The 16,305-nt window shown below is 35.8% G+C and overlaps 1 pseudogene; it reads left to right on the top strand.

The window, feature by feature from the left end:
- Positions 1 to 15,966, top strand: part of LOC105741061 — a 112,482-nt pseudogene extending 96,516 nt beyond the window's left edge.
- Positions 15,967 to 16,305: the final 339 nt, after the last annotated feature.

The raw sequence follows: 16,305 nt of genomic DNA, 5'->3' as shown, positions 1-16,305 counted from the left end.
TTTTTTTCTAGCACTTCCAGTACTTCATTGACTGAAAGAATGAGAATGGACATTGTTTCCTTTCTCTGGATGTTATATGTGGATAAGTCAGTCTGCGCCATTAAGGATGATGTTCCTAGCAGTTCAATGTGTGTGAATTTATGAAGTTGAGAAACTCTTCAAATAGAGGAAACTCTGTTTTCCTCTATTTCTAACTTTCTGAGGTTTTTTTCACAAACTTATGTTGGATATTTTCAAAAGTGTTTTTGTATCAGTTGATCTGGTTGTTACAGTTATATCATGAATATGGTACACTACATCAATTTCATCATTTATCCAGTATTTTTCTTTTTGTAGAACCTGGGATTGAACTCAGGCCCTTGAGCTTGCCGGGCAAGCACTTATTCTACTGAGCTATTTCCCCAGTCCCTTTTTATCTAGTCTCATAGGGAGAAAAAATTTTAAATGTTGCTGATATTATACTTTTTGTGAATTTCAGATTCTGCCTGCTAATATTTTCTTGAGAGTCTTTGCTTCTCAGCTGATCAAGATTAATGATTTGTATCTTTCTATATTTTTTTAAAATTTTTATTAACAGAGTACTAGACTCTTAGAATAAATTGGATATTGTTTCCACATCTGTTTTTGAAATAGATTATATCAAATAGGTACTAATCCATTTTTATATTATTGAAAATACTGATATTTGACCTATTAAAAATTTTCCATGTGTTTGACAATACATAATTTTTATTTTTTTTAAATTAATTAATTGATTTGTTTATTTTTTTCTTTGAGACACAGTCTTGCTCTGCAGCTCAAGCTGGTCTTGAGTTCACTTTCTAACCCACACTGGTCTAGAACTCTCAATGGTCTTCCTGCTTCAGCCTCCCTCTCCAGTGCTGGAATTACAGGTATGGGCCATCATGCCCGACACTGATCCTTTATTATTGTTGAGGATAGGAATAGATTATATTTATTGGGGAAAAGAAAGTCTCTGTCTGAGAGAGGAACAGAAGGGGACTCAAGAGATTTGCACAGGAATCTACCATTTCTAGGGATTTTTGTAGAGTAAAACCATGATGGGAGGCAGGTCTTACAGTGGAAAACATGGGAAATCACACATGAGGTGGAGCAAAACTATGGTCAACCAGTAAGATTACAAGCACAATTGTTGATGCAAAATTGATTAAACCCGGGACCAAAAGGGGAAGCAAGTCATGTAGCAAGAAGGCGTTAATATAGAGCAGGGACTTCTTCTGAAGGGGTTGGATTAGTGACTCTTCCTGGCTTCCTCAAGGTGATTATAAATGTGAATGCTTATCTTTAGGTAAGTAAGCATTAAGGATTAATCCAACTGATTGGTGTACATATTGGGGCTTGGAGATTTCTTTCTCCGAATGTGTTCAATCATAGATTCAATTTCTCTAAAAGTATTATGGTTATTTGGAGTACCTCTTTCATCTTCGTTAAGATTGGTGCTTTATGTTTAAGTTTTTATATGCTCTAAGGTGTCATATTATGCTCTTATTTTAATTTTAGTGGATGTAATATCTGCAGTGATAGCCCATGTTTCACTCCTGATATCAGTGTTTTGTGTCTTCTCACTTTTTCTTTGTCAGTTGTGGTAATGATTTTGCAATTAAATGGATTTCTCATAGAAATAGCTTTTTCTCTCATTGATTTGTCCATTATTTTCTTAATTAGAATTTCCTTGATGTCTCTTCCTATCATTTGCTTTGTACCCTTATGTTTAGGTTTATATTTTCTTTTTTTCTACTTCTTGAAGTATGACTACAGATTTATGCATTTAGTATTTTTATTCTGTTCTAAAGTCTGTACTTAGTTTGTTTAGATTTTTTGACACGGGGTCTCCATATAGCATTCAAGTTGGCCTTGAAATTGCTCTGTATTCCAGGTTGGCCTTGCACTGGCTCTCCTCCTGCCTCAGTAGTCATGCTCCATCACATCTGGCAAGCATTTAGTACTATGAATTTCCCTCTCAGCACTTCTTTTTTTCCCGCCCCTCAGCACTTCTTGATTTGAGTTGTACACGTTTGATATATTTTTATTTCCATTTTTAAATTCAATAGTATGTATTTTTAAGGCTTCCTCTTGAATTTATGAATTTATAAAGTGTATTGGGTTTTCATATGTGTTTTGGTATGAGTTTCTTGGTATTTTATTATAGGTCTTTAGGTTAATTCTGTTGTAATTAGTGGACATGTTATGGATAATCGTAATTTTTTAAACTTTTTTTTGTTTGTACTTAGTACAGGGTCTACAGGGGCTCACTACATGCATTAGACTTGTAGTGATTCTCCATTTTCAGCCTCCCCAGCACTGGGATTACACGAGTGAGCCACCACACCCAGTCTCATCAGCACTCCACAGGGACAGGGCCGGCACGGCACACTGGGGATCAAAACCCAGCCACTGTGCTCTGCCTAAGCAGGAGCTTTAGTCCACTGAGCTATCTGGCTGGTCCCAATTTTTAAAACATGTTTTGATCTTTTATCTATTTATTTGATACAGGGTCTCTCTATGCAGCTCTGACTCATAGTGATCTTCCTGTCTCAACCTCCCCAGCACTGGGATTACAGGCATACACCACCATGTCCAGTTTCCTTTTCTGGCACAGCATGCCTGGGCTTCTGGGGTCGGCATAGCAAGCAGTACTGGGGATCAAACTGGGGTCCTTGCGTTTGCCAGGTATGTCCTTAGACTGCTGAGATATCTTCACCATTCAATAATTTCAATTTTTAAACGTGTGTTGAGTTTGAGTTTTTTATGGACTAAGATGTTGTGCATCTTAGTGAAATTTCCTTGAGCTCCAAGAAAAATTATATATCCCACTATTTTTAGGTGATACTTTCTACATATGTCAATTAGATACTATTTTTTTCATTATGCTAAATTTTATAATTTGGTCTTCCAGCATTTCATCCTACTTGTCTGTTTTCCTTCTCATCATTTGCCAGCTGAGTTTCAGCTAGCAAATGAATTATGTCCTTATTTTCAAGACTGATACTGAAAAATGAAGCTACACATGAATTCATCATAATCAATAAATTCATTCTAATCTAGACCCAAAAAGTTACACTTCATCTTCCTTACAGACAGTGCTCTTTACCCCTCATTGACTTTTGTCCTTTGGACATGGGTAGTTCATCTCTTGAGATATGTCAGTCTGACATGAGGGATTCTAATCTACTGGACTGTCAGCTTACCCATAACTGACTTGCATCCACCTCAGTTCAATAAGTTTTGTTTTAAAGAATAATAAACCATAAGATTAATAGTTACAAGTTATTTTCCATGTGTCAAGCTATGTTTGTAAACTTTGCACCATTGAATTGCTAAGGGAAATTTAACCCTTTTGTGATTTCTATGTAGGAAAATTTCAGCACTGGGGATCAAGCCAGGGCTTCATGCATGGTGTTTAAGCACTCTACACTGAGCTACATCCCAGGCCACCTCTGTTTCCTTTTAGGTTATGCACGTTTTATAATGTTGATTTTTCAATCTCAGTGACATAAAAGGACTAACATTTTGGTATACTTCTGAGCAAAGGTTTTGAATGTTGAATATTTTGTTTTTCTCTAGTTTTGTATCAGCTGTCATAATTTAATATTTATTTTCAATAATATTTCTATTCTCATGCTCATTTTAATGTTATAAATACTACCACTACAATCCATGTTCTCATTAATATTCTTGCTCAAATAAATGCATACTTATTTCTATGTTTTATGTATAGAGAATAGTTTAATGAAATAAATAGCTCATGATATGTAGAGGTTATAAAATTGACCTTTCTCACATACACATGAGCAATGAATTTTCCAGAGTAATATATAATGGCCTTGTGCATGCATGACAAACACTCTACCACTTACTTAGCTATACTTTTTTTTCTGGAACCAGGGATTGAACTTAGGCCTTTGAGCTTGCCAGACACTTATCTATACTTTTAGCCCCTAAGGTTTAAATTTCTTGTATTCATTTTAATGGAAAAAAAGATAAAATAGCAATGAAAGTTTTCAAAACCGGCTAGTAGGACAGTTACAATAATTAATATATTGCATATTTTTGTCTTTGTGGTAGTTATTCAGAGGACAAGATGCAGACATGATATCTTGTCTAGCCTCCAAGGTTTTATAGTTTTAAAATTCTAACTTTGAATGTTTATTAAATACATGATCATGAAGTAAATACATAACTCTGTCTACATATAAGAATTATCCAACCCCAGAAGCTTTGTATCACTGTATAGGTCAATTCCACTGTTTTAAATGTGGAATTTTATCATTTTATATACCATATAATGGTCCTATTTTTGAAAGACTTTTTTGGGATCCAAAATTTTCTATAGTTAGGGCTGGTGAGATAGCTCAGCCGACTAAGTGCCTGCCTTGGCAAGTGCAGGGACCAGGATTCGATCCACAGTCCCACATGCATGCCCTCCACCCCCCCCCCCCAGAGTGAGCTGAGATAGCGACTGAGTGCGGGCGTGGTGGCACACGCCTGCAATCGCAGCACTGGGGAGGCTGAGACAGGAGCATCACGATGAGTCTGAGCTGAATAGTTAGACCCTGTACCGAATACATAAAAATGAAAAAAAAATAAACAAAATTGTCTATAGTTACAATTAGATAAGAACACATTCCAAGAGACCTACTGTGCAACACTGTAACTATAGAGGGTGATATATTACATTTTTTAAAATATAAAAATAGTGGATATTGCATGCTCTCACCAGAAAAAAACATTTGTGAAATTGGTCTATATGTCCATTAACAGGTGAATAGATAAAGAAAATGCACTTATACCCAACAGAGTATTACTTTGTTTAAGGAAGGATAAACTTGTATTATTTGTAGGAAAATGGATGTTACTTGACACCATAATGTGAAGCGAAAGACAGGCTTAACTATCACATTGTTTCATGTTACAAAAACAGAAATATAAAGAACAAAATGAAGACAGCCCATAGAAAATAGGGATGCAAATATTTTGCAAATGAGAACAGTACAAGAAGACTGGGGGGGAGGAGTGGAGGGGAAGGGGATGAGAAAAATCTCTCCATTAGGAATATAGTCAACATGTACTGAAAATATGTACAAAAAAGTTAAAAAAGAACCCCAAATCATGACTGTGTGAAATGATATATTCATCAATTAAATGCATTTCAGCATTCCACTGAGTGCATTTACTACAAGCACAGTGTTCAACAAGATGAAAGCATATAATATTATCTGTCAATTTAAGTTAGTTAAATTCTAAAAATAATGGTATTGAAATGTAAAATAATTTATTGTCTTAGGTACACTTACATTTGAATTCCTCAAATTAGTCCAATAAATAGAATTTGAATTTCAAAATTTAATACAATATGTATGTTTGTGACAATGTATACATTGGCATATATATATATATATATATATATATATACATATATATGAATGTCAGTAGTATATGTTTGTAGTATTCAATATTTCTTTTATATGCCTAAGACTATAAACATTTATTAACTAACAGAGTAAGGTCAAATAGAACCTTTATGATTTCTACGTACTTTTTGGATTTTATTTCCCATACTGAATATATTATTGAACCATTATCATTCATAGGCAAAGATAACTTAAAATGTTAATGATTTTAATAAATTTTAGTAGTCTTTCTTATTGAACTATCTTACTGATCTACATAAATTGTTGGTTCTTGATATACAGGATGATTTCCTAATAGTTTCTCCTCAGGTATTCATGTAGTCACTTTAAATTAAAGCACAATAAAGTTTTTTGGTAGAAAAAATATAACAACTTACAAATAGAGGTTGAATGTTAGCTTGCTAGAAGAATTAATTACTAAATATTGATAATCAGTAAATACATAATAATATGATTGGTAGTAAAATATATGTAAAAAAATTAATGCTTCTATTTTACTTAATTGTGTTTTGTTATAATTGTGATGAAAAATTGGAATTACCTGACCCAAAAACTTTTTTTTGAGGTTAAGAGCACAATATATTTACTGGGGGAAAAAAGCTCCTGCCTTAGAAAGGGACAGAAGGGGGGCCTGAGTGGGTTATCCCCCTGATCCAATAATTTTCTGTGTCACTTTTAAGTTTATCTGTGCGTATGTAGATATGTGGGTGTCTATTTATGTATATAGTTGCCTCTACCAACTGACTTTAGCCTCCATAATCATCACAGTAGTTCTCACTTAGCATTCACTAGCTTACTTTTGACATGCTCTGTGAAATATTTTAGGAGTGTTTGTGAGATTTTACTTTTGTTTTATTATGAAATGTTATTCTTATTTTTGTATGTTATTATGGTTTACTTTGTTTTCTACTGCAATCCATTCCATTGTGTGTATTTACCAAGCAATTCTCCTACTGATAAACGTTTGGACTGTTTCTAGGTTTTTGCTTCTGTGGACTATTCTTCTTTAAATAATGTATACATGTTGCCTATTATACATGTGTAGCATATTTTCTTAGGACTGTCAGACAAATAAAATCAATAGGCGATATCATTTCCCAAATCAATAGATGCATAAAAAGCTTTTGATAAAGTTCAGCACTCATTCATGAAAAATCCTGAAAAGATAAATATCTTTTTATCTTTTTTATCTTTTATCTCAATCTGATAAAAGCTATTTATGATAGACCAATGGTCAATATTATATTAAGTATTATAATAAAGTCTTTCCCTCTAAAATCTTGAACAAGAGAAAATGTCCACTACCACCAGTCTTGTATATAAAAGTTTCAAAACTTTTGCCAGAGCAAGTGAGTAAGAGAAAAAAAAAAATAAAAGGAAAACATATAGAAAAATGAAGTAAATTATCATTATTCTCTGAGTACATTAACCTCTATAGAGGAGAATAAAAAAATCTACCAGAAAATTCCTAGAATGAATAACCAGTTTGGGTAATGTAGCTGGATATAAAATCAACAAAAAGTCAACAGTGTCCTTATACAACAGTAATGAACTCACCAATAAAAAAATTAGGAAAGCAATATCATTCACATTAGGATCAAGAAAAATTAAGAACTTAAGAATTCATCTAAACCCAGCAAGTTAAAGATCTCTCCATGAAAACTCCAGAACTCTGAAAGAAAGATAAGATGAAAAAGCACATCTGAAAATGCAAAACTAACAACTTCTCCTGGATAGGTAAAATCAGTATTGTCAACATGTTCATACTTTCAAAATTGTTATATCAATTTAATGTTTTCCCAGTAAAAATAACATTCCTTAAAAAAAACCATTAAAAACAATCCTAAAATTCATATGGAACTGAAGAGAATGAGAAAAGCAACAACCTTGATCAAGAAGAGCAAAGCAGGAAGAAGGGCTGACCAGATAGCTCAGCAGCTTAAAGTGCCCACTTAGAAAAGTGCAGGGACTGGGGTTCAATCCCTGGGTGCCAGGCAGGCCCCGCCCCCAGGGTGTGATGAGATCGGCCATTGAGACTGGGTGTGGTGGCGCGGGCCGGTAATCCCAGCACTTGGGAGGCTGAAAAGAGGTGGATCACTACAAGTCTGACCTGTGTAGTAAGACCCTGTAATTCCTGTACTAAAAAAATACATTAAAAACAGCAAAGAAGGAGGCATAGCCATCTTGGGTTTTAATGTATACTACAAAGCTACAGTGATTAAAAAAAAGCTGCATGGTACTGGTACCTAAAAAGACATGTGGATCAGTGGAACAGAATAGAAGATGCACAAACAACACCGGGCACATTCAGCCACCTGATCTTTATAAAGGAGCTGAAAATATACACTGAAGGAAAGATAGTCTACCGAACAAACAATTCTGTGATAACTGGTTTATACACACACAGAAGAATGAAGCTAGACCCATTTCCCTCACCATGTACTAAATTAAAATAAAAATGGATCAAAAGTCTAAAAATTAAAAAACAAAACCTTGGGCCATGGGAATGGCTCAGTAGAATAAGCGTCTGCCTGGCAAGCACAGGGTCTTGAGTTCAACCCCTGGTACCGCAAAAAATAAAACAAAACCAAAAACAAACAAACAAACAAACAAACAAACAAAAAAACCCTTAACCTGGTGGAATCTAGGATTTTGTATTGTTTTGTTTTGGCTAGCTCATGATGCATTCAGGGCATGTTTGGATGGCTTGAGTTGTGGGGATCGAACCACAGTAAACTGAGCCTGACTGCTTTGTTGAAGCAGGCACTTAACTGACCGAGCTAAGCGGCAGGCCCCCCTGGTGGAATCTAAAACAGGCAAAGCTGTTTGTCATAGGCACAGGCAAGGACTTTCTGAACAGAACCCCAAATGCACAAGAAATAACATCAAGAATCAACAAATGGGCCAGTGAGTTTCTGTCTTGCATGGTGTTCTATGGTCTTGTTGTAGAATGTAATTCTCTCTCTACTTTTACTTGGCACAAACTGTGCAGAGCCTGTTTTTTCCCCCTACTTTTAATAGAAGTTTGCTACCATTTGTACTTGTCCTCACCAATTCTTGGCTCAGGTCATCAAGAACCTAGAAACCTCCTCCCCCAAGACCCCCAAATCTAATAATATGTCTGGCTTACCTAACCAGAAGCAGCAGGTTTGTTAAAATATACCAGCTAGCTCTCCAGTGGGTGAACCAGATTTTGCATATCTTGCTTGTATTTTTACGCTTCCTGTGGGCACTAGGGACTCTGCCCCCACCTGATGCTCTTTTCTTAGGACGATGAGTCAGGATTCAGAGTTTTTGGCCTTGGAGGCTCATCTGTGTGGATACAACTAATGGTGATTGGTAACGTTCATCATTTCTGCTGGAATAGCTGTAGTGTTGTATTTTATTCCAAGCACTTTTGGTATGGTTCTTTCATGACTGGATTTGAGTTCTTACTGAGTCCATCCAAGTGATGCAAATTTTGTTTAAAAACAGAGTGGTCAGAAACAGAGCTGAAACCAAAGCTCAAGCTTTACCCAACACTTTGGAAAAGCAGTTTCCATGGAAAGAGTTCCTCTTGCACATCACTGTGTTAGTCTTGGTTCACGTAGAAACTACTCTGTTGTGTTATTTCAGTGGTTTATCATGGATTTCCAGAAGCAGCTACTGAGCTATGTTGGATACATTTTGATGATACTACTTACAATTCTATGGGTGCTTAGGGAAATATAAAGCACCCATATCTTGGGAAATTTCTGAAACTCTTTTATTCTAAAAGATACTGGGCTGGGATGATAGCTCAGGGGTCTAAGCATCTGCCTGGCAAACACAAGGACCAAGGTTCAATCCATGAAACTACAGGCAGCCCTGGAACCCTGGGGTGCACTCCGTGCTAGCCCAGATACCAGGCATGGTGGTACATGCCTGTAATCCCAGTGCTAAGGAGGTTGAGACAGGAAGATCACTATGAGTCTGAACTGTGTAGCAAAACCCTGTATCAAATAAATAAAGAAACAAAACAAAAAACAAAGGCTATGTGAACTGTGACTGCATTCCTAGGGAAACAAAAAGCTCCTGAAAGTCAGACTTTTGCTAACTCTAGTGCCACATTTTGCTATCACAGAATTGTTTTCATTGGGTAATTCCCTACAGGGATTCCACTCTGTCTCCACTGGACTCACAAGAGCTTTTAGAGCTGTGTGGCAGAATACAGATAATGCTTCACCAGAGACAGCTATTCTATCAACACTTCACTTATTGATCTGCAGTACGAACCTATGGTGGAACATAACCTAAATTTAGAATCAGAGCACACTTATGACCTCATGCTTGCCAGGCAGACGCTGTGCCACTGAGCTATAGCTCCTGCCCAGCAGTCAGACTTTTATTGTTTGATAGCCCTCATGGTTATGTGATTTAATTCTTCTCCAAATTGCAGTTTGCTATGACACTACTTCTAGCATCATGGATACAGAAAAACAACATCAAAAAAACAATCACCACTTTCTGCATAGCCAATGTTAATCTTCTTTCCATTTGTGTTGGTAATCATAGCTTTATGTGCACCACTTTCCTCTATCTTATCCCCCTTCTTCAGCCTTCCTGTGTCCTTGGTGTGCTTTCCCAGACCTACCCAGAGTGGATCAGGATCTGTAGGCACTGCAGCGTGTTTGTGTGTGTAGACTGTGGAGTATAGCCAGATGGGCCCCGATTTGACTGCTATTTTAAAGAGTATGACATAGATGGCTGTTTAGGTCTCCTCTTACCTGGATCTCAGTACTTGGGCTATTTTTAGAGTCATTTAATAAGGATAATGAATCTTAAATATGGTTGTACTTGCTGCTGTAATAAGGGACTAGACTTACAAGAAACATCATGTCATACTTCTGAAGCCTGAAGAGTTGAGAAAATTTTTGAAGGTGGAGCAAGAAGAGTACTCAAAAGTATGTTCACACTGAAGCACAGAGATAACAAAAATTGCAGTAGAATGAACTTAATTCATTCATAGAATGAACCCAAGCTATCTGTACTGGAGTGGTTTGGCTTAAGTCCTATTTTCTAAGGTTTGAGTATCATTTTCCTAACCTAATAAGAAGCTCCCAAAAGTGATCTAACAATCAGTTTCAGTAAAATGTGATGTGCATTGAGAAATGTTGAGGACAAACAGGAACCTGTGAGAAGAGGAGAGAATTTCTCAGAGTGACACTGGCTCATAAGGAGAGGGGGAGAGGAGATGTGTTCTGGCAAAGAGAACCAAGGAAAATCCAATTAAAAGAGGGAGTCAGGAAGGTTCAGTGAAGGATGCACACCATGGCCAGGACCCTGGAGGCCCAAGGAACACCTCATTATATTGGTAGGATTTTCTTGCCCATGACTGAGGTAGTCATGCTCCTCTAAAGTATGTCCTGGTTCTGTTTAAAGTAACAATTAATGGTGCTTGCCGAAGTATGCCTACTCCTTACTTTACCTTACCTCCTTCTCTTAGAGGTCCATTTCTAAGTCAAACTTAACTGCTTATAACCCCATAGGCTGAAAGAAACGCTTGGTTCATGCATTTACACACACCCCTTGGAGACACACACCCAGGTTAAATAACCTGGAGGCTTTTCTGCTTTGTCTTTGTAATCTATGTTTTGTTTTTCTGTTTTGGGTCTTCAATAAACAATTTGCTCTGTAAAAAAAAAACAACAACAAATGGGACCATATCACAGGACTAATACCTAAAATACATTAAATTTGAAAAAAATTAGACCCATCCAGAATACAAGGCCAGTTAAAAAGCAAGCAAATAAAAGTGGTAGACACTTATCAGAAGTAGCAGTGACCAGTAAGCACACAAAAATATATTAAGCATGTATGGCCATTTCAGTAATGCAAATTAAAACAAACTGAAATCCCATCTTAACTTAGAAAAAAACAGCTATCATAAAGAACTCAAATAGGGGCCGGGGAGATGGTTCAGTAGAATAAGCGATTGCCTGGCAAGCGCCAGGGCCTGAGATCAATCTCTGGTTCTGGGGATAAAAACAAAGCAAAACAAAAACCAACCAAACAAACAAAACCAGAAACAAAAACTCAAATACCAACAAAATCTGATGAGCCTGTGAGGAAATATGAGCTCTTTTATGCTATTGGTGGGAATGTAGACTTATAAAACCACTATGGAAATTAGTATGGAGATTCCTCAGAAAAATTAAAAATAACAATTCCATTGGCCCAGCCATTCCTTTGTAGGTTTCTTCCCTAAATGGTTAATGAAATCATATTACAATGATACATGCATACCCATGTTTATAGTAGCACAACTCCGAATAGTTAGATGTTGGAAGTGGTATGTCAATCAATAGATGAATGGATAAAGAACGTGTGATATTTATAAACGATGGAGTATTACCTTGCCATAAAGAAGGAAAATTTAAATTCATTTGCAGGAAAATGGATGTACTTTGAGACCAAAATATTAAGTGATATAAATCAGAAACAAAAACTTAAATATTTGCTGTTTTATCTTATATCAGAAAACCAAAATATAAGGGCTGGTCAAATAGCTCAGCGGACTAAAGCGCCTGCTTAGGCGGATACAACGACCAGGTATTTGATCCCCCTCCTGCCATGTCGGCCTCGCCCCCAGGGTGCACTGAGATGCTGATTGATTCTGGGCATGGTAGTGCACACCTCTAATCCCAGCTCTTTGGGAGCCTGAACACAGGTGGAACACTAGGAGTCCAATCTATGTAGTAAGACCCTGTAGACCCTGTAGACCTTGTACTGAGATGAAGAAAGAAAACCAAAATATAAATAAAGAATGAAAGGAAGATAGATAATCGGAAAGAGGGAGGTAGATCTTTAGCAAATGGGAAGGTCATCAAGAGATGGAGGGAGGGGAAGGGAAAAGTGGAAAGGTATATGAAAATAATTCAGTTGCATCACATATATGTACATGCTCCCCACAGTGAATGAAACCTTTACGTGCCACAAACATGTACTGATAAAAATTTTCAAGTGTTCAGTAGATGGGTTTTTAGTATATAAATTTCTAAGAATGTTTTAAGAGTGAATATTAATTATATGTCTTAACTTAATTATATTTTCATTTTGCCTCTCTTCTCAGCCATGCCTTGGTCCTACTTGTATTTGTAATACACAAGCGTTTAGGTTCCTGACTCTGGCCTAGCCTCTTCCAACTTCCACAGCTTCATCTCTGTTTGCCTTTCTAGTAATTTCTCCTTTGTGGATTTAGACCCTACTTCATCATAGATGAGGTCTGCATTCAAAAAGAGTGTTGTTATACTTTTTTCTTATATTTTTAAGTTTATTAGAGACGAATACATTTTTAGATCATCTACATCACTGATTCTCAAACTTTCTTGTGGACAGAAATCATCTGGGAATCTTTACTAAAAAGCATATTTAATTACATGTATCTGAAGTGGAAAACAAGATGGGGATCTCTATTAAGTTGTAAACGAACACCTCCATATTAATGTGCAATCCATACTTCCAGGAGCAAGCTGCTACTCTAACTACCACAGTGCTGTAAACAGGATTCTGAAATGATCTTTCAGGAATTGGCTGTAAGGAAAAGAGTTTACAGGATTTTTTTTTTTTTTTTTGTCAGCTCATCCAGGGTTGCTTTGGAAGGAACATAAAACTAAAATTCACTGAAATAATTCTGTATTTAAAACAATATTTTAGTATTTAGAACTTATTCTTAATAAACAATATTTCTTCAAAGACCTTACTTTCTGGTATATACTACAATAGATTATGAATTATTAATAAAAATTAGCATATTCCTAGTAAATGTGTATTATTGAACATGAGATTGAATTTATATCATATAACTCACCTATATATCTCTGATATTACAATTTTTCAAAATACTTTGGTATTTTAGATTTCTTTTATGTTTTTAATTATTAACCCTCTTCAATTGCTATGGATGATATTTGGTGGTATGTTGTAATTGAGAGTTCCATTTATTTAAATGTGCAAATCTCCAATTTTGCCAAGTTCATAATGCTGTTTCAGTGATGTTTTTGTCAGTTGTAGAGAAAATATTTAGTTTAAAAAATATTGTTGCTCTTCCAGTTAGATTGTGACATGACAAATGCTCCTTATTTATTTTCAATTGCATTATATTTCTTTAATAATCACACTTTTATTTTTATGACAAATGTAAAAAGATTTTTCAAATTATCAAAAAGAAAAATGTTGTACTTGTGGTGATATGACATGACTTTATCTACTTCAAAAGAAACCAGTAATAGGGTCTGGTGGGGTGATGCACACTCAGCACTTGGGAGGCTGAGGCAGGAGGATCACCATGAGTTCAAGGCCAACCTCTGCTACATAGTGAGTTCAAGACCAGCCTGAAGTACACTCTGACACCCTGTCTCAAAAATAAAATAAAAGAGCCAGAGAGATAGCTCAGTGGACTAAGAGCCTGCTTTGGCAAGTGCAAGCACCAGGGTTTGATTCCTGGTCCCACAGGCCAAGTCAACCCTGTCCCGAGGGCATGCTGAGCCAGCAACCGAGTCCAGGAGTAGTGGTGCATGCCTGTAATCCCGGTGCTGAGGAGGCTGAAAACAGGAGGATCGCTACGAGTTCAAGCTGCGTAGTGAGACCCTGTACCAAATACATAAAAAATGAAAAAATAAAATAAAATAAACCAGTAATAGGATAAACAAGAAAATTGATAAATGGTATATAAAAGAAATATTTATCCCTGAGTTAAAAATCATTATAGATGTGAATGAGGAAGCTATTAACTCTATTTTCATATGTATTTGAATTGTCCATATCAATAAATTAAACACGGAGACTTAGATTTTGTTTTCCATTTATTAGAAATGTCACTTGAGAAGTTTTTTTTTGTTTTTGTTTTGTTTTGTTTTTGTACCAGGGATAGAAATCTGGACTTTATGCTGCTGAGCTATCTTCCTGATGCTACTTTGGAGTCTTGAATGAAGAAAATATAAATGAGTTTGAAGAAAGCTCATGTGCTCATAATACCCAATATTCCATCTAAAATGAAGGGATTCGGGGCCAAGGAGATGGCTCAATTGAATAAGCACTTCCCTGGCAAGTGCAAGGGTCTGAGTTCAATCCCGGTTCTGCCAAAATAAACAAACAAACAAATAAATAAATAAATAAATAATAGAATGAAATAAAATGAAGGGATTTATTGCATGAATGTTCAATCCTTTTTAAAAATACTTTCCAGGAAGAGTTTGTAAACATTTTACTTTCTACGTATTTTATCCTTATCCTTATTATTGTCATTGCATTATTTTCCAGTTAATACTGTTATAAGAGAAATTACTGATTTTTGCATAGGCGTTTTTTGCATTCATTTTTCTATATTAACATGATGAACTTTTGTGTATGTAGCCTTATTAACGGTATCTGATAGAGAGGGCACCATGGGACGGAGAGGAAATGAGGAGGAGAAGGTAACAAGGAGTAAGGTGTGCTATAATTCCAGTACAAAGTATAATAGCACTGTATATAGCAGGAAGTAAATTTAGACAATAAAACTAAACAGACAAAATAAAAGCTGTGCCTTGTGCATGTACCAACTACCCACAATGGATGCAGCTATAGTGTGTTGCAAACACAAACTAGGGAAGTGAAAATAGGAGGATATCTGAGGACAGACAGATGAAGGAGGAGGAGGAAAGGACATAAAAAGAACCAAGATATTTTTAACTATGTATACTAATTCCCTAAGAGGAATGTCAACATTATATCCTGCAAACATATAATGAAAAATAAAAATGCCAAGAACCCTGGATTGGGGGAGTAGAAAAAAGAAATTGAAAACTACTTCTAACTATAAGGAGGTTTTAATATTTCTGTTTGCTTTGTAATATATTTTATCATGTATCATTTGACTCCAAGTTTAAGATAATATGCATACATCTAATAAATCTTGGATGCAAAGTAAAGGCAGACAACATGCGTTGCTCAGCATTTGGTATTTAATTAGGCATAACTGAATTTGTTTTTAATATATATGGAATATGCTTCCACCAAACTCAGGGCTCCCTGCATAGCTTCCTGAAACTCAGGTATCTATCTACCTATCTGTCTGTCTGTCTGTCTGTCGGTTGGTTGGTTTCTCTATCTATCTAATCTGTCTCATTTATCTATCTCATCTGTGTGTCTGTCTGTCTATTGTTTTTGACAGAAACATTTATTTCTAAGAAATCAGCTCGCAACTGTGGCAGCTAAGAAGTTCAAGTTTAAAACATGTGAAGCAAGCTGTCAGGCTGCTAGCAATCCAGAGAAGAGTTATCTCAATCTTGAGTTCAAAACTTGTAGCACAGGCCAAGGATGTTGCAAACTCAGGCAGAGTTTCCATGCGACAGTTGTAAGAAAATAGGGTTTTTTTTTTCTTCAAAGGCTTTAAAATGATTGAATGAGGCCTACCTTCATTATGAAGCATAATCCACATTACTCAGTTTCTGATTTCAATGTTAATTGCATTGAAAAATTACCTTTACAGCAACATCTAGAAGAATATTTGATCAAACTAAGCACTGTAACGTAGAGAAACTGTAATGTAAAGGTGATCATTACTCTTATTTTTTTTTAAAAAAAGCATTATCGGACACATTTAATACATTTGTGAGATGTCCATAACTCATATGTCTCACTTCATGGCAGCTGTGACTTAATTTTATTCGTGAAAAATTGATAAAATTGATTAGCCCCATGTGCACTACTAGTGGTACAAATGACCTGATGGGATAGTCATGCATATGTCACCAGTGGTTCAAGCAGGACAGAACATGTTAAACCCTGGCTAGGTATGTAAGGAGGTATTGAATTGGAACTCAATATATTCAATTTAAGGAACTGGAATTTGCAAAATTTATAATAATAGAAT

The sequence above is a fragment of the Octodon degus genome, unplaced genomic scaffold, assembly GCF_000260255.1.
Source record: "Octodon degus isolate 3935 unplaced genomic scaffold, OctDeg1.0 scaffold00278, whole genome shotgun sequence".
Lineage (NCBI taxonomy): Eukaryota > Metazoa > Chordata > Mammalia > Rodentia > Octodontidae > Octodon > Octodon degus.
Note: the sequence above shows the minus strand (reverse complement) of the source record. Positions and strands in the feature narration are given on the sequence as shown.